A 25,116-nucleotide genomic window follows, 5' to 3' on the forward strand; every position below is an offset into this window, starting at 1 on the left:
ACATGCATGTTTTAGTTTGTATTTAGACACACAACAGATCCTTGTCATTTGACTGGTGGACCATACGTCATGTACCATTCATTTTTTGTTACATTGTATGGGTGACATCACCAGCGTACATTTTTGGTACTATAGCTATGCATTTTTCTCCAATCCATTTTGGACCATTGCACGCCTCCATTAGCTTCTCGTAGCGGATGTTGAAGCGCTGTCAGAAGAAGAACTAGAGAAGTTCTTGTCGTAATTTACATTTAAGAACACAGATTTAAGAACACAGTTTTCACACACACACACACACACACACACACACACACACACACACACACACACACACACACACACACACACACACACACACACACACACACACACACACACACACACACACACACCGCTAAGTTCTACTCAGGTCCTCGCACTGCTTAACAGAGTGACCTGCCTGCTGGCGAACTGGGTCCTGCGCCCCTCCCATTCCTGCTCTGACAATAAACAACTCTCCAATTTTAAGTACAATATCAATAAAATGAATAAAAAGTTCTATTTAGGTGTTATATAAAACAAATTATTTTTTTTTACATTTTTTCAACGGAACAAATATTTAATTTGGTGAAAGTTGGAGCATACATTCAACGAGCCTCGTTGAATGGTATGCTCCAACTTTCACCAAATTAAATATTCATACCACTGAACTCATAACATTCATTATTTGTATGCTAGTGGATGCACTACCAGTCAGATGTTGGATTTGTACTTCAGCCAGCCAACAGAGGGTGGCAGAAGTTTTATCATCATCCCTGTTTCTGTTTGTTTTTCTTCCTTTGCAAATAATAAACCTCAAAAAGTGCAGCAAAGATTGCAATGAGATTTTCCGGTGAGATGGGTCAAACAATATGCAACCCTATATAGGACCCGAGGCCCCCTGGTGTTGATTGCCAGATTCAATCAGTGGAAGCCAATGAGTGTCTAGGACTTCCCCTGGATGGGATTTTGCATTTGCAGGTCACTGCTCAGGCTAAGGAGTGAAGGAAGGAAGTCCCATATAGACCCTGAGGTCTGTTGGTGCTGGTGATAATCTCCAAATTCCATCACATAAAGCAGATTAAGGTCTCCCTCTCCCAGCTGAACGGGACACCCATCCGTCTCAGGCTACTTCCACAACTTAGACCAGTACTCATCTCCAGCCGGGTGGACTGGGGTGATGCAGATTAAGTATCTTGTCCAAGGTCAGAGGCAGGTAGTGTGGTCAAGAACCAAAGTCAGCCCCAACTCCTTATCCTGCAGAGCCACCTGCTCTGTCAGGACTAAAAAAAAAAAAAAAAGGAAAAGTAAAACAAATCACAGAGAGGACGCTGAAACATTTGTTTTGTGTTCTGCCGCTATTATCTCTTTGTTCAGTACACCGGCCCGGTTATCGCCCTGGCTTTGTCTGTAGCTCCGCAAAGCTGAAATGACCTTCTCACTGCAGTCACAAATGCAAAGTCATTCTCTGTTTTGCAACAGAGGCTGCAATCTCATCTTCTTCACAAATAGCCTTGCGGCGCTCCATCCCTGTTGAATCATATTCTGCCTAATATTGCTTGACCTGCATGGAACTTTTTGCTGTGTTTCTATTTTATATATTTTCTTTCATATTTTTCCAAATCAAGTTTATAGCTTATTACTAGATGCGAGCTGGTTGTCAAAAATGTTCAAGCAGAGTGAACAAAAACTTTTAAACCATCCATCCACTTTTCTCCACACACAGATGTATTTTTCCATCTCTTTAGGAGGTATGTTGTGTCCTTCAGCATAAATATGTTTTTCTATACCCAAGGATCTGTACACTGAGTTTATAGTATGTGAAAGCACCATGTGTCACTGACAAAGCAAATATTGGAACTAAATGTAAAGAGCTAAGAAAATGGATCCAAGATGAGCCGATGCTACAAGACTGGATCCATGAAGTCAACTTTTGCTGTCATCATATATTTTTCCAACAGTATCAGTATGTCTACCCCTAGTCATAATTCCAAAAGATAGATATAGAAAAGCCCTTCCTTTCTTGGGTCTGTGATAACTTGAACTAATTTTATTGGCTTTTTGCCTAATTTGATCTCGACATCACAGATAAGTTTAAATGTCAGCATAATTGGGTTTCATCAAGACCTTGGGTTTGATTCACAGTCATGATGCCTATCTGTGTTTTGGGCCAAAACAATTTCTGTTGCTTCAGTCAATCCAGCTGTTACTGAAAAACTAATTCATGCATTTATTTCCTCTAGGCTGGACTATTGTAATTCATTATTATCAGGTTGTCCTAAAAGTTCCCTGAAAAGCCTTCAGTTAATTCAAAATGCTGCAGCTAGAGTACTAACGGGGACTAGAAGGAGAGAGCATATCTCACCCATATTGGCCTCTCTTCATTGGCTTCCTGTTAATTCTAGAATAGAATTTAAAATTCTTCTTCTTACTTATAAGGTTTTGAATAATCAGGTCCCAGCTTATCTTAGGGACCTCATAGTACCATATCACCTCAATAAAGCGCTTCGCTCTCAGACTGCAGGCTCACTTGTAGTTCCTAGGGTTTGTAAGAGTAGAATGGGAGGCAGAGCCTTCAGCTTTCAGGCTCCTCTCCTGTGGAACCAGCTCCCAATTCAGATCAGGGAGACAGACACCCTCTCTACTTTTAAGATTAGGCTTAAAACTTTCCTTTTTGCTAAAGCTTATAGTTAGGGCTGGATCAGGTGACCCTGAACCATCCCTTAGTTATGCTGCTATAGACGTAGACTGCTGGGGGGTTCCCATGATGCACTGAGTGTTTCTTTCTCTTTTTGCTCTGTATGCACCACTCTGCATTTAATCATTAGTGATTGATCTCTGCTCCCCTCCACAGCATGTCTTTTTCCTGGTTCTCTCCCTCAGCCCCAACCAGTCCCAGCAGAAGACTGCCCCTCCCTGAGCCTGGTTCTGCTGGAGGTTTCTTCCTGTTAAAAGGGAGTTTTTCCTTCCCACTGTCGCCAAGTGCTTGCTCACAGGGGGTTGTTTTGACCGCTGGGGTTTTTACGTAATTATTGTATGGCTTTTTCCTTACAATATAAAGCGCCTTGGGGCAACTGTTTGTTGTGATTTGGCGCTATATAAATAAAATTGATTTGATTTGATTTTACTGAGCACCAACCATGGCTGCGGAATCAACCTGGAGTCCCATTCAGGGAAGTCACAGACCCTCATCTGCTTCACACTACAGATTCAGGGACACGTACCAGTACCAGTGGGCATCAGGTCCCATATAAGACTTACTTCAAACAATACTTGTTTCAGCTTTGTTAGTGCTATATAAATGAAATAACTTTAAATTGAATTGAAAAAAGTGTTTAAAAAAAGCAAAAAACAAACTGGATGCTACACCATCATCTCCCACAGAGAGATGGATGCCAGGAGGATAAGACTTACTTCACTTCTCTAAGGACCACCCTCTTTAGTGAACAGATTTGTTCTTGGGCCCATGATAACGTGAATGACATTTATTAGATTTTCACATAATTTGAACTTGGACAATTTCTGCTTTGAGCATGCTCAGATTTAACACAGCCTTTAAGCACCCCCCCCCACACACACACACACCACCACCACCATGCCAACTCTAACCAGTCATCCACAGAAACTGCCAATATTTGGGATATACAAACTGTAAAAATGTCCAGCTTTAAAGTGATTTAAGGTAATCAAGCCACTATTACACCATTTAAATGTCATGGTACAGGTCACCAAGTTGTCAAACAGTGTGCTTCAAGACTGGCCCTGTTCAGTCATCTCCGTGGCCACCATCCCATCCAGAAATCAACTAAGAGACCATCTTGAGACCATAAAGAGATTGCTACAGTATGTAGATGGCATATTACCAGTGGGAGATGCATGCTCCACGCACAAGTGCTGCTTCTTGTTCTTTTATCAGAACTTACTTTTTACAAAACTGTTCATGTTGCTTCCATTAAACATGTCTGGCAAGGAGCACTATGTAATATGAGCGCACATAATAACATTCACAGGCTTCACCATTTTGCTGGGAGAAACCAAGGAATGGACCTGTGGCTAACTAGAAGACTAGTAATCTACTTCAGAGGTTGATAGCAACCTAAAATTAGCTTATAACAAGCAATATTTAAAACCATATTCCTGTATTTTATTTTTAGCTGAATTTACTGCCATACATGTATGGTTTCATTGTCAGCTATGTCCATAGAATAGTTGCCATTTTACTATTGTGAAGCCAGTGCTAGCTACATAATATCTAGTCAGCTATGTCTACAAATATCCAACATGAATAAACAAGGTTAAAGCATTTAATAAAGTCATTAACTGGTTAGCAGTGTAACACTACCTTAGCGATTCCTCATTTGCTCAAAAAAAAAAAAAAAATCATTTTTTTTTTCCAAACCCAGTTGTATGCTAGCTAAACAACTTAGCTTGTGGTGGTGAACCCTTGTAATGACTCGACTCGTGGAACCATCAAGCATCCCAGCTACATTTGTTGTTGTCATAATACAAGCGAAGTGCCATGCAGCGGCATGAAGCTCGCTCATGGTACAGGGTGTCCCAAACAGGAAATAACAAATTTTGAGCCAACAGTGAAACAAAAAATGTCAAACGTCAAACACTTCCTGGATCGACACTTCCTGTATTGACAGATGAGATCTCATGGAATCTCATGGGAACTCAGTGACAAGTTCACACTGAAACAGGAAGTTCCGGATTTTGAGTCCACAGTGAAACAGGAAATGTCAAATGTTGAACACTTCCTGGCATGGGTGGAGCTAGAGCAGAGGCCAGGGTTGCATTGGACTCCCCTGAAATCTGATTGGACACAGATGATTGACATGTCACAGGACCGCACATCTGGTTGGATAAGAGCTGCATTTTGAAATCAGTAAGTCATATTGACTGTTAGGTTCCTCCTGTCCAGTAGACAAAAAGTTCTAATCCACCTTAATAGAAGAAAATGTTTGCCTCAGATTTGAACCTAACACGTCGTTTGAGCCGTGGACTAATAATGACACCAAAGTTATATTGGTGAGTAAACAACCGTATTTTATGCCAGAAATGAGGTCCACATTGTTAAAAATGGCATTTGCTCTCTGAGTGACACCAAGATGATGCATTTCACTTTAAAATATACATGCCACGGAGTGTTTCTCAACTGCACTCAAAAGTATTGGAACATTTGGTATTTCACATATTTTAACAAAACAGTAATAATACCATTTTAATTTGTTTATGCCATTTCAAATACAAATAATGAATAAATCTAAAGTTATCTTCCTTAAACTCATACTGAAAGCAAATCTCTACAACTTGATATAAATTAATAAAATGTTAAAAACCCAGCTTCCTGATGAAGTGGTGTAGAGGAGGATTTTCTTAAAAGAAGACCCGATACTTCAGCTACAATTTGACAGAAAGTACATTAAAAGAAACTTTTGTATTTCTTCATAATTGATGTAAATAAAGTCCAAGAAATATTCAGTGACTTGGAAATGTTCATGTTTCCATCCCCTGACTTGTCTGATGAAAACTGGCAATAAAACTGATTATTATTTATGGGTATTATCAAGTTTTAGAGATTTGATTTCAGTTTGAGTTTGAGGAAGATGATTTTAGAAATTTTTATTCTTTATATTTTTGTATTTCTTGCATTTGAAATGGCATAAACAAATTAAAATGTGTGAAATTCCAAGTGTTCCAATACTTTTGGAGGGCACAGTATCCTAACCTTATGATGAGTGCAAAATGAGTGTGGTATTATTACTGTTTTGTTTAAGAATGTTTAATTTTCACTGTTGCTGCACTATCATATCATATTGATATGACAATATTGAGATACGATAATTTGGCCATATTGTGCATCCCGACTGTCAACAAGATGAAAACTTTGAATATTAATTTAGATCTACATTAAAAATGCTTAAAGTGACATGGGGTTAAGAGGGCTTTAATTAGGAAGCTGTAGATTAGAAACATTAGGAGCAAATAGCTCAGTGCAAGACCATGTAGCACCTTGTAGACTCTGCAGGGTAATCGCTGATGGGACTATAAAATGGATGTTTTAGTCAGCACTTCAGCAGGGAAAATTGTGGGTAATGTGTGCAGAATTTTGAGTTAAAAAAATTGGTATAGGGCTGTATCTTAAAAAATTGTGGAACAAGTGAAGCGCTGTGAATATTTTTCAGATGCACTGTATATAATACAAAGGTAAAAATATAAGGTGGTGGTGGTCTAGTGGTTAAAGCGTTGGGCTTGAGGCCAGAGGATGCTGGGTTCAAATCCCAGCCTGAATCACTAAGGGCCCTTAGGCAAGGTCCTTAATCCCCTAGTTGCTCCTGGTGTGTAGTGGGCGCCTTGTATGGAAGCACCCTGACATTGGTGTGAAAGTGAGGCACTGATGTGTAAAGCGCTTTGAGTGTCTGATGCAGATGGAAAAGCGCTATATAAATGCAGTCCATTTACCATATATTCCAGTAACAAAACTGGTCAGTGCATAAAAGTATAAATAAAAAGTAACAAAATAGAAAAATCAAAGCAGTTCGACATAAGCACAAACCCACCTGGATACATCCATACTGACTGCACAATTCCCAATATTACATTTCCCTTTACACACTAGCTGTATTGAGTTTAGCTGTTGATGATGGATAAAAACTGTTATTAAACCTGCTTGTACTTGCTTTAATTGATCTGTAGTGTCTACCTAATGGTAACAGTTCGAACAGAGCATGACAGGAGTGATATTCAAAGCTGGAGGACGTATGAGCAGCTGTGACAGCGTGTTCATTAGTTTGAGATATTGGAGTCCACATGAGGGCACACAGACCGACCGTGTGGCCCCGGACTACGTGAAAATGCAGTCCAACAACACTGGCGTATCCACCTCCAGCACCTACTGCATCAGCTTGAATCCTACAGCTGTGACTGCTGCACAAAGCAAATGGGATCGCAGTGACCGAACCAGGTTTTTTGGTTTGAATACTTATCGTCAGCACAGAAGCCTATCTTGTCTGTAAATTTCACAGTAGTGACACTTTCGTACATTTGTCTTAAATAGGTAGCATCATCTGCTCTTACTGTTGATGCAGTGCCGAGGAAAATAATCACATTTTAAGTTTCATTCAGCGAGATTCTACTGGCATTTTAAGAAAGCACATGATTTTTAAAGATTTAAGACGTTAATGGATCAGATTTTTTTTTTTCTGCAGTGCTGCTCAATAGACTCTCCCAGAGTGAAAGCTCAACTCCTGAATGCCTAAAAATCACTACAGAGACACATTAAGGTGCTACTGAAAGCACCGGAGTGGTGATATACTTCCACAGAAACAGCCTCCACATTATGTACAAAACGCTTTTTTTTTTTTTTGACTTGACCAGTAAAGAAAAGGAATCTTTTCACAGCACAGTTTCTTTGTGCACTAAGGGAACATTTGGCACGAATGACCAATGACCAGTCGGCACCAACAATGTGTGCACTATCACTGAATTGTATCTTTGCCTTTCGTGAATACTGCCACATTCTCACTCTTTGAGAGGAGAGTGGTGTCGCTGAAGAAAAATACAGCATATTCACAATGTGAATCAAATTAAGTGTGATGTGAATCATTGCATTAAAGAGTTTTATTATAAAATGTAAAATTAATTAAATGTCATGCAGTTGTCAGGCTTTATGATAATGATTATACTGTTTTACACAAACCCTTGAGGTGTGCACAAAAAACACAAACATGGAGTTCGCCTAATAAAAGAAAATATTAAGCAAAAAAAGAAAAAAGAGTAAGCAGGTCTCAGAAATAAACTACGATTAAAATAATTATTGTCCTGATTAACTTTTGTCTCAAATTTACATATCAGAAAACAATAAAAATTCAAAGGCAATTACATTTTTCAAATCCCCTTTTGAACATTTCTTGGCTGAATTCAAAAGATAGTTCTGGGCTGATTTACTAAAGTTTTGCATTTATAAAATCTTGGACAAAACACCATAGCACTTGCAAATACACTTGCATGTTAACATACAAACAGTGTGCAATGAAGGTGTTGTCTGTTAAATGTGCAAAATAACTTTTTTTTCCCATTTAGAGTATTTTTATTCCTGTATATGCAATTTTGGGTTTGTCCGCTCGAGTGCACAAACGTCTTGGATGGAACGTACAAATACATAATGCTTGCACATGCAACATGATTTATCAAGGACAAAAGGAAATTTAGGGGGTCTGTATTTTGTGTGTTTGAAACCTTGGCATTAATTTATTGCACTTGAAAAGCTGTTGTTCCTGCACAGAGGATGCACAGAAAAAAAAAAAAAAATCATTATTTGCAAATGCCAGGCATATGTGAGGAGTTAGCAGTTTACGCCATGCTTTTTTTCCGCCATTAGTAATAGTTGGACCACACACAGACATGTGGGACATCAAGGCTAGACCTTGCTTGTGTGAAGTGCCTTGAGGCAACCTTGTTGTGATTTGGCGCTATATAAATGAAAATAAATTGAATTGAAATTGAAGGCTGTGCGCACAGTGCATGGATACACTAATGGGCTGGCTATTACAATAAACAAACATAAATTACTATCTAATATTTCTCATGTTTAATTAATGCTCCATCCATGGAATTTCAGTAAAATGATGAATAATTATGCTGTTTTCTGCAGGTGGAACGAATGCACACAGGCAGCTGTGTGCACAGAACTCTGTGGCACTGGCAGAACACAGCATAATTATTTACCAGTTTGATCAAATTCCATCGATGGAAAAATTAGGGATGAACGAGTACACCACTATCTGTATCAGTTCAACCATCTAAATTATCTGTATCTGTACTTGGAGTGGGCAGGGCCTAAACTGGAAGTGGGTGTGGTTTAACCATACATGGCTGGGGTTTAAATCTGTACATTATTTTAAGCCTGAAATTGATATTCATTAATCAGAAGTTGCTATACGAGGTCTGTTAGAAAAGTATCCAACCTTTTTATTTTTTTGCAAAAACCTGATGGATTTGAATCACGTGTGCTTGCATGAGCCAACCTTGAACCTTCGTGCTCAATGAATGAAAATCATGCCCACCTCTTCCACCATTCAGAAGATTCAGGCGGCTTTCGGTGGCTTTTCAGTCGTGTGACTATCCAAGAAACTGTGGATGAGGTGGGCATCATTTTTCGGAGTCCAGCATGTCCTGTGAGACTTCAACACGGAGGCGCTTTTGCTCCGTCGGCAGCTTCGTGCTGAAGCCATCGGCATGAATTTCGCTGCAACTGTTTTCATGGCAAAATCTTCTGTCACAGTGGAATATGCCAAAAAAGTGCTGATGTCCACCTCTTCCGCAATTTCTTGGATGATGAAATGATCTGGTCATTTCAGCATGTTGATGGCCGGTTGTACCGCTCCTTAATCTGTGTGACGCCCATAGAATTGTCACCGAAAGCCATCTGAATAATCCAAATGGTTTCCACCTGGCTGTCGCCCAGTTTCTGGCAAAATGTGATGCAGTCGCGCTGCTCCAGTCGTTCCGCCATTTTCCTTGCAAAGAAAATCTGACGAGATACTCCACCCATCCGCACACAAAGGCTGCTTACCAGCAAATGACGCAATCGACAGGCATGAAAAAATTCACGCATGTGCACGAAGGTTCAAGGTTGGCTCATGCAAGCACACGTGATTCAAATCCATCAGGTTTTTGAAAAAAATAAAAAGGTCTGATACTTTTCTAACAGACCTCGTATTTATTGTTTTTTGAAAACTATTTACAGAACACCCTCAAAATTTAGATTCAAATCAATGATTTTGATCACAAAAGTAAAATTATTGTTTACTGAACAAGTTGTTTTTTATGAACTCAGAACATGAATATTCTTAAGGGTATGAATGAGTATTTACAGAACAGCCTCAATTGAGATTTGCTTTTTTTTAAAAAATCACAATAGTAAAGGAACTATTTTACAGAACAGGTTTTTTTTATGAACTTAGAACATGAATATTCTTAAGGGTATGAATGAATAACAGAACATTCAGAATTGACATTCAATGTAGTAGGAAATTATGAACTAAGTATGCATGAACAAGAGTTGTCATACTCAACACAACTTTAATAACCAGCTCCCAATTCAGATCAGGGAGACAGACACCCTCTCTACTTTTAAGATTAGGCTTAAAACTTTCCTTTTTGCTAAAGCTTATAGTTAGGGCTGGATCAGGTGACCCTGAACCATCCCTTAGTTATGCTGCTATAGACGTAGACTGCTCCCATGATGCACTGTTTCTTTCTCTTTTTGCTCTGTATGCACCACTCTGCATTTAATCATTAGTGATCGATCTCTGCTCTCCTCCACAGCATGTCTTTTTCCTGGTTCTCTCCCTCAGCCCCAACCAGTCCCAGCAGAAGACTGCCCCTCCCTGAGCCTGGTTCTGCTGGAGGTTTCTTCCTGTTAAAAGGGAGTTTTTCCTTCCCACTGTAGCCAAGTGCTTGCTCACAGGGGGTCGTTTTGACCGTTGGGGTTTTACATAATTATTGTATGGCCTTGCCTTACAATATAAAGCGCCTTGGGGCAACTGTTTGTTGTGATTTGGCGCTATATAAAAAAAATTGATTGATTGATTGAGCTTTCTTTTATTTTCTGAGCAAACAGATTTTTTTTTTATTATTTAATTATTTTTACTACCTAATGTTCTTGGCATTTTGATTAAGGTGTCTGTACGAGTGCGTCTGTGTGCATGTGTGTGTGACTGAGTGAGAGGGGGAGAGAGGTTGTTCTAAGACTGTTTATTTTTTAATAATCTGTGTGAACTTGGTGATTCATGCAAACATCCAGTGATGGCAAACAGGGAAATAATATGACAGCCTTCTTCACTGTATTCTTCTCAAAAGCACCATGTTCAGTATGAGCAAGTTTTCCAGCTGACTTTATATCACCAGCCAAACTAAGAACAAACCAAACGGTTTAAAAAAAAAAAAAAGACCAGAGTGGAGGCAGTGACCAACAACACGAGCCGTTTTCGGCTCTGTCTTGTCAAATGCACCATGTACGTTATGAAACAAGTTCACCAAGTAACTTTAAATATCATACAAACCGAAAAAGAGGCGAGCTGAAGAAAATGTAAGGAGTACTGAGCAAACAGATTTTTTTTTAATTATTTAATTATTTTTACTACCTAATGTTCTTGGCATTTTGATTAAGGTGTCTGTACGAGTGCGTCCGTATGCATGTGTGTGTGACTGAGTGAGAGGGGGAGAGAGGTTGTTCTAAGACTGTTTATTTTTTAATAATCTGTGTGAACTTGGTGATTCATGCAAACATCCAGTGATGGCAAACAGGGAAATAATATGACAGCCTTCTTCACTGTATTCTTCTCAAAAGCACCATGTTCAGTATGAGCAAAGTTTTCCAGCTGACTTATATCACCAGCCAAACTAAGAACAAACAAACGGTTAAAAAAAAAAAAAGACCAGAGTGGAGGCAGTGACCAACAACACGAGCCGTTTTCGGCTCTGTCTTGTCAAATGCACCATGTACGTAATGAAACCAGTTCACCAAGTAACTTTAAATATCATACAAACCAAAAAAGAGGCGAGCTGAAGAAAATGTAAGGAGTACTGAGAGAGCAACGTGAGCTAAAGTCAAGCCAAGCACAGAGAAAGAGAGATCAGTTCCTGTCTGTGTGTGCGAGAGGCTGCAGAGACATGTCTGTGTGGAGAGGGGCGGGCGCTGTGTGTGACTGGCCAATCACAGAGTGTGAAGACAGTCAGTTAGCCAATCAGGATTTTCTTTCAGCACAAACACATATTGATGAATTTTACTCGTATTATGCTTGTGCTCGTCAAAAATACTTTATCCATACAGGATACTGGTCTGAAACGGGTATCTGGCTCAACCCTAGGAAAAATAATGAAATATATGAAATGAGATTTGTTTTGTTTTTACCACCATGAGAGCATGCTCAGTTATCCCGCAGAGTTCATGCATGAGGCACTTACAGCCACTGACACATGAAAAATCCTCATTTACATATTGCTGTCTACGTGATGTTACCACCCGCTATCAACTGAACGATGCCCTGAGGACTATTGGAGCCAGTGCAGCCCCAGATTCCACTCGATGGAACATCAGTGTCCAAGGCCATACTCAGGTAAGGCGCCAGTCAAACCTGGTGTCACAAACCGAACGGTTCCCCTTCAAAATCTGTCCCCCCTGCCTTCACTGTGCATGCATCATTTGGACCACAGCAGCATATCTGAGACGGAGTCTCTTCACCCAAAATGATCAAATGGATTAATGTGATTATTAACCATCAGATGACAAGGTAAAACCTCTTAAAATCATTCTAAAGTCAGTTTTATGCAGAAACAAAGCTGATTTAAACAGAAATGAGGCACGGTAACCGCATCAGCTCGCAGCTTGTGCTGCTGCGGTGCTCTGATCCTTTCTTCCGTTTTTTATTATGAAAAAATGCTGAATTTATGTGGAAATGATTGTTGTACCAAAGCTTCAGATATCTGTTGCTGGGATAGATGACGACTGGAGTTCAGTTTGAAGCAGAAATTAGGTGATAATCGGGTGAACCGCAGCTGACGCACAGAAATGACGCATGCGCAGTGAAGGCAGGGCGACCCGATTTTTAGGGGGGGGACCGTTCGGTCTGTGACACCGGGTCTACATAACTCATTATTCCACTGAGCTAATGAAACTAGAACATTATAAATAAGGTAAGAAAATAAATACATTGTTTGTTAACCCCTTAACGCCTACTGTCGCATATATGCTACAATATTTGACTCAAATATGCAACATACCAAATTGGCCAGTATGCCTGTTGTCGCAAATATGCAACATACCATTATTATTATTATAACATAACATAAATTATTACCAAAATTACTATTTATTTTTTGTGCAAAAGTGTAATTAATAATCTCAACATTATTTACCATCTACTTAAAGGCAAAAACACACACAAAACATTTTTTATATACAGCTATATAAATTCAGGAGTTAAGGGTTAACCAGAGTACTTCAACTTTGCCGTATTGTGTTCATTGAAGTGTTTCAAAGCATTTTAAACAAGTGTGTCCTTCGTGCAGAACATTTTTAAATGGTCTGATGAATTCATCTCAAGCAGGCAGGGAGCAAGTCTTTGCATGTGGGCTGAAAAATAAAATGTTTTTAATCTTTCTCCAACAGTTGGCCTCTCCCTTTCTACCTCCCCTCATTTTTTGCTCCTTTTCAAACCTTTTCTAAATTGCTAATGACAACAGCAGCCTTCAGCAGGTCCCCAATGACAAAACTAATGAGGAGCTTTACGTGTGCATTATATATTCACGTTTATGGTTGTGCCTTCAAACTTCACACTCAGCCCTGTTCTCCTCTTCCTCATTTTCGAAGAGGGCACATAACTAGTGAAGGACAACTGTGGCCAAAGGAGCACGATGCTCATCACCAGCTGTATCTGTCATCTCCTTCACCTTCTATTTCTGCAGATGCTGTTCACCTTTGTCCCTCCTCCTCTTTCTTTGCCGTACACCTTCTGGTGTGCTCCACAACTACCACATATCTCTTTCTCCTCCCCCTCCTTCAGTCTTTCACTCTGTCATCTTCACCATCTCTCTCTCTCTCTCTCTCTCTCTACGAATTCCACCTTCCACCAGCTGTTGGTGTCTCCTAATAGCTGTCATGTTGATGTGGACAAGCGCAGAACTTTTCGTCTCACGCCTTGCAAATGTGGCTCATTAAAGTGGAGAGTGGGATGGGGGGTGGAATGGGGGTGGGGAAGGTGACAGGATTCGACATCAAGCTGCTGCGATTGCCGACATTCTGACTAATGAGTTGCTGACGAGGCAATGCCCGGATCGTCCCCGCAAGGTAGTAATAAATGTATAATGACATTAAGAAGTGCTTGATCACGACAAGTTCAAGGTGTTTCACGGTACATGGTGGTCATAAGTTGAGAGGAAGTGGTGAATATGATTAATAAATCTGGAGAAGAGGAACTGGTGCTGAGATGATGAGGAAGAAGGCCAAGTACAGAAAATCAAGGGTTTCATGAACGGGGAAAGAACCGGCATGCAACCAAATGGGGGCAAAACCTGAATACAAGTTACAGTTTGACCTCAAGGCAGAGAAATTTAAGTCAGGGTTACCCGTTTAACTACCTGACAGGTGGGTGTCTGCTGGAGTCTAATTTGTCCTGGCAGTTTCCGAATGACCCAAAACACTTGTGCATTTCGCAAACATAAAATCTCTCAAAGAACGCACTTTGACAAAACATCAGTCAGCCCAACATTTCCACCCCCTTCCTGCTGTACAAGTGCTGGAACCAAGGACCCATCATCATCAGTGCACAGCAGCAAATGCTACTAGAGTTATTGCCCCGAGTGGAAGAATTTAAGTGTCTCGGGATCTTGTTTACGAGCGGGAGTGAGTTGGAGCATGAGATCGATAGACGATTGGGGCGGGCTCTTCTGTTTTACTGGACCAACATGGTAAAGAAAGCCTGAGCCAGAAGGCCAAGACTCTCGATTTATGCTGCTATCCTCACTTATGGTCATGAACTTTGGGTATGACCAAAAGAATAAGATCACGATACAAGTAGCAGAAATAAGATTCCTCCATTGGGCACCCGGACTTGCGCTCCTGGACAGGGTGAAAAGCTTGACTATCTGGGAGGGACTTGGAGTCGAGCTGCTGCTTCTTCACATTGAAAGGAGCCAGTTGAGGTGGTTCCAGCATCTGTTGAGGTTGTTTCCCTCGGGAGGGGCTTCCAGGCACTGTTCAACTGGGAGGAAGACCCAGGACACACTACAGGGATTATATTTTCCAGCTGGGTTGGGAACTCTTCTGGATCCCCAGGGAAGAGTTAAAGGACTTGGCCAAGAGTAGGAAAGTGTGAGTTGAGCTGCCAACACAACCTGGACTCGATAAGCTAACCATTCAAGAAGGACATGTGTAGAGGGGACTTTTGGGAAAAACTGCAAAGTGCAGTTTATGTTTTGCATGACCGCCAACATAGCTTTATGGTAGAGTGGAACAGAGAAGAATTTTCTCAAAATGAGTTTGTGAAATTTCTGCCACAGTTTTGCAAGAAGTCGTCTGGAAAACTCAAACCAAGATTTAATCTGTTTTCTGGGCCCTGTTTCATGAAGCAGTCTAATCTTGTTTAGTCGAGTAAACTCACATAGTTGACTAGTTTTTTGACGTTAGTTGTTGCACAAAGTGTTTAGTCGGCTGATGTTTCACGTTACCCGACTAAACTTTTTAGCCTGGTACAGAGGAGGATAATCTTATTTTAGTCAATAAAACTTCAATGTCTTACCTCAAAAAATGGCAGCTACCATGTACCACCACTTGATGGAACACTCAAAAGCAGCCCTCCATCACTGTATTTCTTCAAATGGAGAGCTCCCTCTGCTTTTGGCCATGGTTGCAGCAGATGGCTGTCATGATGTGTTTGTGACTGTTCTCCCATGAGCCACCGGCTGTTACACTGAGCACCATTGGATGCACAATAAGGTTGACAAAAGTGTAGAAGAAGAAACTGAAGATTGAAACTGCTAGGCTAAGTGCTAAACATGTTGTTCTGCAGTTCGTATGGGTCCGTAATTGTTAATAAAGACAGTTAACGGAACAAAAGCTGGATAGTTAATGACAAACCAGCAACCGGAAGTAAACAAAACTGTAGCGCATGGAGCCGTCTCTCGGCAACGGCACACGCGATGCCATTATGCCTGTGAAAACAATTGACTAAGGTAAGACAGCTAATCTACAAGTTTAGCCATGGTGTGAAGCGGTAATTAGATGGATAACTAATTGGGTGACTAACTGTAGTCCACTAAGAAAGTTTAGCAGACAGAGATTAGGTTGCTTTATGAAACTGGGCCCTAATGATGGTTCTTCAGAGGCTAAATCACTAAAACCTATGCCCCTGTCCAAGGTCTTATGGAATCCAAATGCACAGTGTAATGGGCCACTTTACTGAGGAAAATAAAATATTTTCAACAATAATGTTTGTGGTAACTCACCTGGAAAATATGATGTCAAATATAACAAAGTAACACTGGATGCACAAAATAACTTAAAATAGAATGAAAATTGGGGGTGTTGGAAGTTCCAACCTAGCCTTTTAGTCCTGTAATTTCATTCACATGTGTAGGATTGTTTAAAAACTAATAAATAATCACTGGGGTATGACTCACAGAAACAACCTCTTTAATTATGAGGAGCTAAAGACAAACCAGCGAATGTAAGAGTTAACCATGCCAGAAACAGCCATATTCAAATTTGATTACTCAATTCTCAAATTATTGTTACATTTAAACACTAATGTGTAAATTGTAGGAAGCACTTATGTATAATCCTAAATTTTCACTGTGAGATATTACTCATACACCAGCTCAAACTGAAAGCAGCTTTTCAACCTGAGAAAGTGTGTCAAATTAACCAGAAAGAACAAATAATTGAGAGCGAGAAGCCTGGAGTAGACAGAAAAAAAAAAAAGCAAACCCAAGAAAATGAAAAGCTAAAAGTGAAATGGAGAAAAAATAGACTGTTAATGCTGAATTATGCATCTCACCGTAGAACCGTGAAGAAAAATAACCAGAAACACCTTTCAAATTAACCAGCTGCCTCACACCTCCACAACACCATACCAAAGAAAAGAGAAAAAAGAAGTTTTTATGGACTACACTGCTATACAACATAAAATTAGCCCTGTTTGTTCTTTGAACATAAGAGGACTAAATCTTTTATATTTTTCTTGAAGCTTTTGTGGTGTTTGAATGTGGCAGCTTCATATGGTACTCAGCAGAAATAGAAGAAGCTACCAAGCTTCCTTTTTTCCACGTTATGTTATACAGCAGGGGTGGCCAAGCTGCTCCAACACACCTGAATCCAATGAAAGGCGTCTTTCATTGGATTCAGGTGTGTTGGAGCAGGGAGACAACTAAGAGTGCCAGGAAGGTGGCTCTCGAGGACCGAACTTGGCCACCCCTGTATTACAGCCTTATTCCAAAATGGAGTAAATTCATTTTTCCCCTCAAAATTCTACTCACAACACCCCATAATGACAGCATAATTTTTTTCATTAATTTTTTGCAAATTCATACATTTTTTTTTTTTTTTTTTACTAAGAAATCATGTGTACATAAGTATTCACACCCTTTGCTCAATACATTGTTGATGCACCTTTGGCAGCAATTACAGCCTTAAGTCTTCTTGAATATGATGCCACAAGCTTGGGGCACCAGAGGTAGGGGTGGTGGCCAAGTGGTTAGTTCACAGAAGGTTCCCGGTTTAAAGCCCATGAATGCTGCATTTCTCCATGTAAGGTGGAACTGCATCAGGAAGGGTATCCGGCCAAATCAACATGCAGATTCACCTTGGATTTGCTGTGGCAACCCAGAGTGATAACAAGGGAGCAGCCAAAGGGAATGACTAAGCTTGGTGCACCTATCTTTGGCCAGTTTTGTTCATTTTTGAGCACTTTTCAAGCTCCATCAGGTTGGATGGGGTGCATGGGTGCAAAGCCATTTTCAGATCTCTCCAGAGATGTTCAATCGGACTGAGGTCTGGGCTCTGGCTGGGCCACTCAAGGACATTCACAGAGTTGTCCTGAAGCCACTCCTTTGATATCTTGGCTGTGTGCTTAGGGTCATTGTCCTGCTGAAAGATGAACCGTTGCCCCAGTCTGACGTTAAAAGTGCTCTGGAGCAGGTTGTCAGAGTGTCTCTGTACATTGCTCCATTTATCTTTCCCTCAATCCTGACTAGTCTCCCAGTTACTGCCACTGAAAAACATCCCCACAGCATGATACTGTCACCACCATGCTTCACTGTAGGGATGGTGCCTGGTTTCCTCCAAACATAATTGCTGACATTCACGCCAAAGAGTTCATTCTTTGTCTCATCAGACCAGATAATTTTGTTTCTCCTGGTCTGAGAGTCCTTCAGGTGCCTTTTGGTAAACTCCAGGTGGGCTGCCATGTGCCTTTTACTAAGGAGTGACTTCTGTCTGGCCACTCAACCATACAGGCCTGATTGGTGGATTGCTGCAGAGATGGTTGTCCTTCAGGAAGATTCTCCTCTCTCCACAGAGGAATGCTGGAGCTCTGACAGAGTGACCATTGGGTTCTTGGTCACCTCCCTGACTAAGGTCCTTCTCCCCCGATCGCTCAGTTTAGACGGGCGGTCAACTCTAGGAAGGGTCCTGGTGGATCTGACTTCTTCCATTTAGAAATGATGGAGGCCACTGAGCCTCCATCATCTGTAAAGCAGCAGAAATGTTTCTGTACCCTTCCACAAATTGGTGTCTCAAGACAATCCTGTCTTGGAGGTCTGCAGGCGCATCAACAATGTATTGGGCAAAGGGTGTGAATACTTACGTACGTGTAATTTCTCATTTTTTTTTAATGAAATTTGTAAAAATGTAAAAAAATAAAAATAAATTCACATTGTCATTATGGGGTATTCTGTGTAGAATTTTGAAAGGAAAAATAATAATGCTGTAACCTAACAAAATGTTGAAAAAGTGAAGCATGAATACTTTCCAGATGTGCTGTAGCAATGTACGGTACCTTAAGTTAAAAAAAAACAAACAAAAAAAAACACTCAAGTTCAAGTCATTAAATCCCCATGGATGAGTGACATATTATCATATTCACCAAAAGCCAAATAGCTGTATACTGCATAATAGAACAGAACACTTTTGTTGTCATCATACAAAGAAACACAGTGAAAGGAGAGGAGCTACACTGATCAGTACAAACAAAACTCAAACGCACACCTAATGCATAAAAACCTTTATTACATACTTAAAAATAGTTTTTAAAAGTTTTACAGCATGTTGTACTTACAATGTAACAAAAAATTGAAAAGATATCTTTAAATTTTAAAAGTCAAAAATTATTTTTTTTTTTTAAATTATTTTAAATATCATTGCCCCACCCCCATACAACAACAATGAAGACTATTCTATTCTATAATTTTAAAATAAAATAATGTTTTTAGGATAGTATGTTTTTATTGCCATCGTAAACACAAATACAACAAAATTAGCGGAGCTGCACTGACCAGTGATAACAGAACTCAAACAAACACCCAATGCACATAAAACCTGTATTACACACCTATAAAATAGTTTTCAGATGTATCAGTGAATTGTACTGCATGTTGTACTGACAATGTAACAAAAGTTTTAAAAGAATATCTTTAAATGTTTAAAGTCAAAAATTATGTATTATGTTTTAAATGATTTTAAATTTTGTTGTCTCCCCCACCCCGTACAATGACAATAAAGACTATTCTATTCCTCAGTTTTAAAATAAATAATGTTTTTAGGATAGTATGCTTTTATTGTCATCATACACACAAATACAACAAAATTAGCGGAGCTGCACTGATCAGTGAAAAAAGAACCCAAACACACACCCAATGCACATAAAACCTGTATTGCATACCTATAAAATAGTTTTCAGATGTATCAGTGAATTGTACTGCATGTTGTACTGACAATGTAACAAAAGTTTTAAAAGAATATCTTTAAATTTTTAAAGTCAAAAATTATGTATTATGTTTTAAATGATTTTAAATTTTGTGTCTCCCCCACCCCCCGTACAATGACAATAAAGACTATTCTATTCCTCAATTTTAAAATAAAATGTTTTTAGGATAGTATGCTTTTTGTCATCATACACACAAATACAACAAAATTAGCGGAGCTGCGCTGATCAGTGAAAAAAGAACCCAAACACACACCCAATGCACATAAAACCTGTATTGCATACCTATAAAATAGTTTTTAAAAGTTTTACCGAGTTGTATTGCACTGCAGAGTGCATAATGCACTTACAATGTAATAAACATTTGAAAATAAATAGAACAATTATTTCCATTATTTATAGTGGGACTGCTCAAAAACACAGACAATAGAATGGAAAAATGTATTTTTTAGGAATCTACTTTCTTATACTATTGCAAAACAACAACAGCTTTAGAATAAATTTGTACATAAAGTATATTTGTGTGAGTGGACAGACATGGATGAATGAGTGAAAACAAACAACAATCAACAAGAGACTTACCTGCAGATATCGGCAAGGGATTCCAAGAGGAAGCATGCATTAGAGACAAAAAAAAAAAAAAAAGTTGTAAGACAAAGTGTCACAAAATACTAGTAACGAGAAATAGAACATACAACTGAAATCTATAGACTCTTAGGAATGATTATACCCTTTACCATCTAAAATATAGTGAGTGAATTTTAACATTTGTGTTTTGATGTTTACATTCATTCATCCATCCATCCATCCTCTATACCGCTTACTCAAATTAAGGGTCACGTGGGGAGGGCTGGAGCCCATCCAAGCAGTCATAAGGTGAGAGGCAGGGCTCACCCCGGACAAGACGTCAGTCTGTCAAAGAGCCACATATAGACAGACACATTCACACCCACACACTCACCTACGGACAATTTAAAGGACATGTTGCACATTATTTTATGTCCCAGTTAGCAACACAACATCAAAGTATTCATGAGTGTAAGTCTATCCATGCACATGTGCCAATAATTAGTGGTCTCTGATGTATTTTTGTGCAAATTATCCCTCTCGCTGAGCAAGTTAACTGCTACATTTCCAGAAAACATATTCATTTCTCCGCATGTGACATACTTCTCAGCATAAGCAGAAACATCCCGATGGCTGACAGAGCAAAACAAATGTGGTTATGTCCGATAATGAAGTTTCTGAGCGTTCATTTGAAAGTGATGGCTCAGATTTAGAAAGGAGATGACACACTTCAGCCTGAAAGTCTTAACTTTTTCAGTCTGTTCAATTTTGTTACCTAACATGTGGCTGTTTTGTCAAAGGATGCTGTTTTACTGCTGCTGTGAACATGGATGGAAACTGTCTCCACAACACTGTTTTTACAGACTGCCTGAAAATGCAGATGTACGAGTATGTCTAACAATGGAAAAATTCACAGGAAGTTATTTTCTGGAGATAATGGACTTTCTATTTAATGTGCCAGAATCGTGGGAGAACATGAAGAGCTAACAGCAGAGATGCAGTTGGAGAATTATTGTCCAACCGGCCATCACACGCGATCTGTTTGTGAGGACCTGAACATATTCGCCCACTGGCGATAGTAGGTGATGCGTTTGTGAGGACTTATAGTGGACCTGGACATGTTTGCCCACTGGTGATGACAGGTGATCCGTGTGTGAGGACTTATAGTGGACCTGGACATTTTTATTTGGCTGGCGATCGTGGGTGATCAGCATGTGAGGACTTATAGTGGACATGTTCTCTGGTTGGCGATCATGCATGATCCATGCATGGGGACTCTTTGATGGTGTGGACTTTACATATTTAATCTTGAAAATGATTCCACAACACTCAAACTAATGACTCACTGGATGAACTCAATTCAATTATGGACAGGGTTACCATATAATAAATATATGTAGTCCCAACTAAATTAACTTAAATTATCTTAAATATGTAGCCCCAACTCAAATAAAACAACATCCAGTAAGAAAAGACACCTGAAGAATGGAAACACCATCAAAATGGAGAGAAGAATAACCGAGGGCAAAGGCTCACCCTTGATCATCCAGGATGATCGACAGTCTGGAGTTACCTGAAGTGCTGTGACAGAAATGCCTGTGTGAAGCTAATTTATTTGCAAATCCCCCACAAAGTCCCTCTGTTAAATAAAAGACATTGCAGAAGAGGTTACAATTTTGCCAAAGAACACATCAACTGGCCTAAAGAGAATGGAGGATATTTTGTGGACTGATGAGAGTAAAATTGTTCTTTTTGGGTCCAAGGGCCGCAGACAGTTTGTGAGACGACCCCAAACTCTGAATTCAAGCCACAGTTCACAGTGAAGACAGTGAAGCATGGTGGTGCAAGCATCATGATATGGGCATGTTTCTCCTACTATGGTGTTGGGCCTATATATCGCATACCAGGTATCATGGATCAGTTTGGATATGTCAAAATACTTGAAGAGGTCATGTTGCCTTATGCTGAAGAGGACATGCCCTTGAAATGGGTGTTTCAACAAGACAATGACCCCAAGCACACAAGTAAACCAGCAAAATCTTGGTTCCAAACGAACAAAATTAATGCCTTGCAGATGTGAAGAAATCATGAAAGACTGTGGTTATACAACTAAATACTAGTTTAGTGATTCACAGGATTTCTAAAAAAGCAGTTTGAACATAATAGTTTTGAGTTTGTAGCGTCAACAGCAGGCACTACTATTATTGTGAACACCCCCTTTTCTACTTTTTTTTTTTTTTTACTAATAGCCCAATTTCATAGCCTTAAGAGTGTATATCTTGAATGCTTGGTCTTGTTGGATTTGTGAGAATCTACTGAATATACTGGTACTTTGTTTCCCATGTAACAATAAGAAATATACTCAAAACCTGGATTAATCTTTTTAGTCACATAGCACTACTATTATTTCGAACACTACTGTACGCAGAACTACAATGTCACTCCAAAGAAATAATAAAAAATAATATCCTTGGTGAACTTTGAAAGGATTGACAATGCTATTTACATGAGTAACACATTGACTGCGGGCTGGTGTCTCTCATCAATACTTTATTTAATGAACTCCGAGTGTAATTTAGCAGCTCCAGTTGGCATAAAACTAACTCTTCATACTCCAAGAGTTTTACAACTTTCTGAATGCTGATTGTGCTTCACAACACTTTCTGCAAACTTCTCTGTGTGTATGTGTCGTATTTTGCATGACATTGCCTCGGCTGTGTGGCGCTCGTGCGTCTCCTCTGCCCCACACTGTTTTCCAATAATGGACAACATGTGGTATTAACGGTGATTTATCACGCCGATGGCTCGGCGCTGCCAACCACAGTGAGAGCAGAAGCTTCAACAGCATGACACAAGTGACATGACAGTGGAGACGACAAAAGACAACCCATCGCCAAGTCGAACAAAGCAAGAGATTCTCACACAAAGACACATCCACAGGAACACAATGACTAACTGATCATCGTTTCTCTCAAACTGTCCAATTCTTCTGTCATCTTACTTATTCGGGCCGGCTGCCAAAACCTTTATCTTCTCGATTCCCACTTACTGAAATTAAAAGAACATCAAGCGAGCCTAATTATTACAGCGATAAAAAATGAATTCTCTTTGCATTCTTGATCCAGTGATGGCAGCGAGGTCGAACCACGTTAACATTCTGGAAGTATAATTAATGTGCTCGTGTCATTTTACCAGCTCAACACAAACACGATCCCCCTGCACCAGAACGACACGGGCCTTACTGCTGCTTCATCCAAAATTAATGACCTTTCATCGGATTACATTCAGACTGTACCTGCAGCAGCCTCGTGGAATTACAGTAAGAGAAACTGTTGGCGAAACGAGCTCAGTCACACAACGTCGGTTGAAATGTTCTCTGTGGAAAAAAAGTCCTATTCTAAGAAATCCATTAAGTCTATACGGTTTGCTGTCAAACTGTATTTCTCTGACAGGAGCAGAAAGGTCACAGTTGTGTGATTGAGTCAACTTTAGGCCAAAATGAACAGAAACATGCATGTTTTAGTTTGTATTTAGACACACAACAGATCCTTGTCATTTGACTGGTGGACCATACGTCATGTACCATTCATTTTTTGTTACATTGTATGGGTGACATCACCAGCGTACATTTTTGGTACTATAGCTATGCATTTTTCTCCAATCCATTTTGGACCATTGCACGCCTCCATTAGCTTCTCGTAGCGGATGTTGAAGCGCTGTCAGAAGAAGAACTAGAGAAGTTCTTGTCGTAATTTACATTTAAGAACACAGATTTAAGAACACAGTTTTCACACACACACACACACACACACACACACACACACACACACACACACACACACACACACACACACACACACACACACACACACACACACACACACACACACACACACACACACTAAGTTCTACTCAGGTCCTCGCACTGCTTAACAGAGTGACCTGCCTGCTGGCGAACTGGGTCCTGCGCCCCTCCCATTCCTGCTCTGACAATAACAACTCTCCAATTTTAAGTACAATATCAATAAAATGAATAAAAAGTTCTATTTAGGTGTTATATAAAACAAATTATTTTTTTTACATTTTTTCAACGGAACAAATATTTAATTTGGTGAAAGTTGGAGCATACATTCAACGAGCCTCGTTGAATGGTATGCTCCAACTTTCACCAAATTAAATATTCATACCACTGAACTCATAACATTCATTATTTGTATGCTAGTGGATGCACTACCAGTCAGATGTTGGATTTGTACTTCAGCCAGCCAACAGAGGGTGGCAGAAGTTTTATCATCATCCCTGTTTCTGTTTGTTTTTCTTCCTTTGCAAATAATAAACCTCAAAAAGTGCAGCAAAGATTGCAATGAGATTTTCCGGTGAGATGGGTCAAACAATATGCAACCCTATATAGGACCCGAGGCCCCCTGGTGTTGATTGCCAGATTCAATCAGTGGAAGCCAATGAGTGTCTAGGACTTCCCCTGGATGGGATTTTGCATTTGCAGGTCACTGCTCAGGCTAAGGAGTGAAGGAAGGAAGTCCCATATAGACCCTGAGGTCTGTTGGTGCTGGTGATAATCTCCAAATTCCATCACATAAAGCAGATTAAGGTCTCCCTCTCCCAGCTGAACGGGACACCCATCCGTCTCAGGCTACTTCCACAACTTAGACCAGTACTCATCTCCAGCCGGGTGGACTGGGGTGATGCAGATTAAGTATCTTGTCCAAGGTCAGAGGCAGGTAGTGTGGTCAAGAACCAAAGTCAGCCCCAACTCCTTATCCTGCAGAGCCACCTGCTCTGTCAGGACTAAAAAAAAAAAAAAAGGAAAAGTAAAACAAATCACAGAGAGGACGCTGAAACATTTGTTTTGTGTTCTGCCGCTATTATCTCTTTGTTCAGTACACCGGCCCGGTTATCGCCCTGGCTTTGTCTGTAGCTCCGCAAAGCTGAAATGACCTTCTCACTGCAGTCACAAATGCAAAGTCATTCTCTGTTTTGCAACAGAGGCTGCAATCTCATCTTTTCACAAATAGCCTTGCGGCGCTCC

General features: G+C 39.9%; 1 protein-coding gene across 1 annotated transcript in view; it reads right to left on the bottom strand.

Annotated features, from left to right (window-relative positions):
- Window positions 1-25,116, bottom strand: part of cntnap2a (contactin associated protein 2a) — a 1,233,088-nt gene that overhangs the window by 885,195 nt on the left and 322,777 nt on the right.

This window comes from Thalassophryne amazonica, chromosome 1 (assembly GCF_902500255.1).
Source record: "Thalassophryne amazonica chromosome 1, fThaAma1.1, whole genome shotgun sequence".
In the NCBI taxonomy this organism is placed as follows: domain Eukaryota; kingdom Metazoa; phylum Chordata; class Actinopteri; order Batrachoidiformes; family Batrachoididae; genus Thalassophryne; species Thalassophryne amazonica.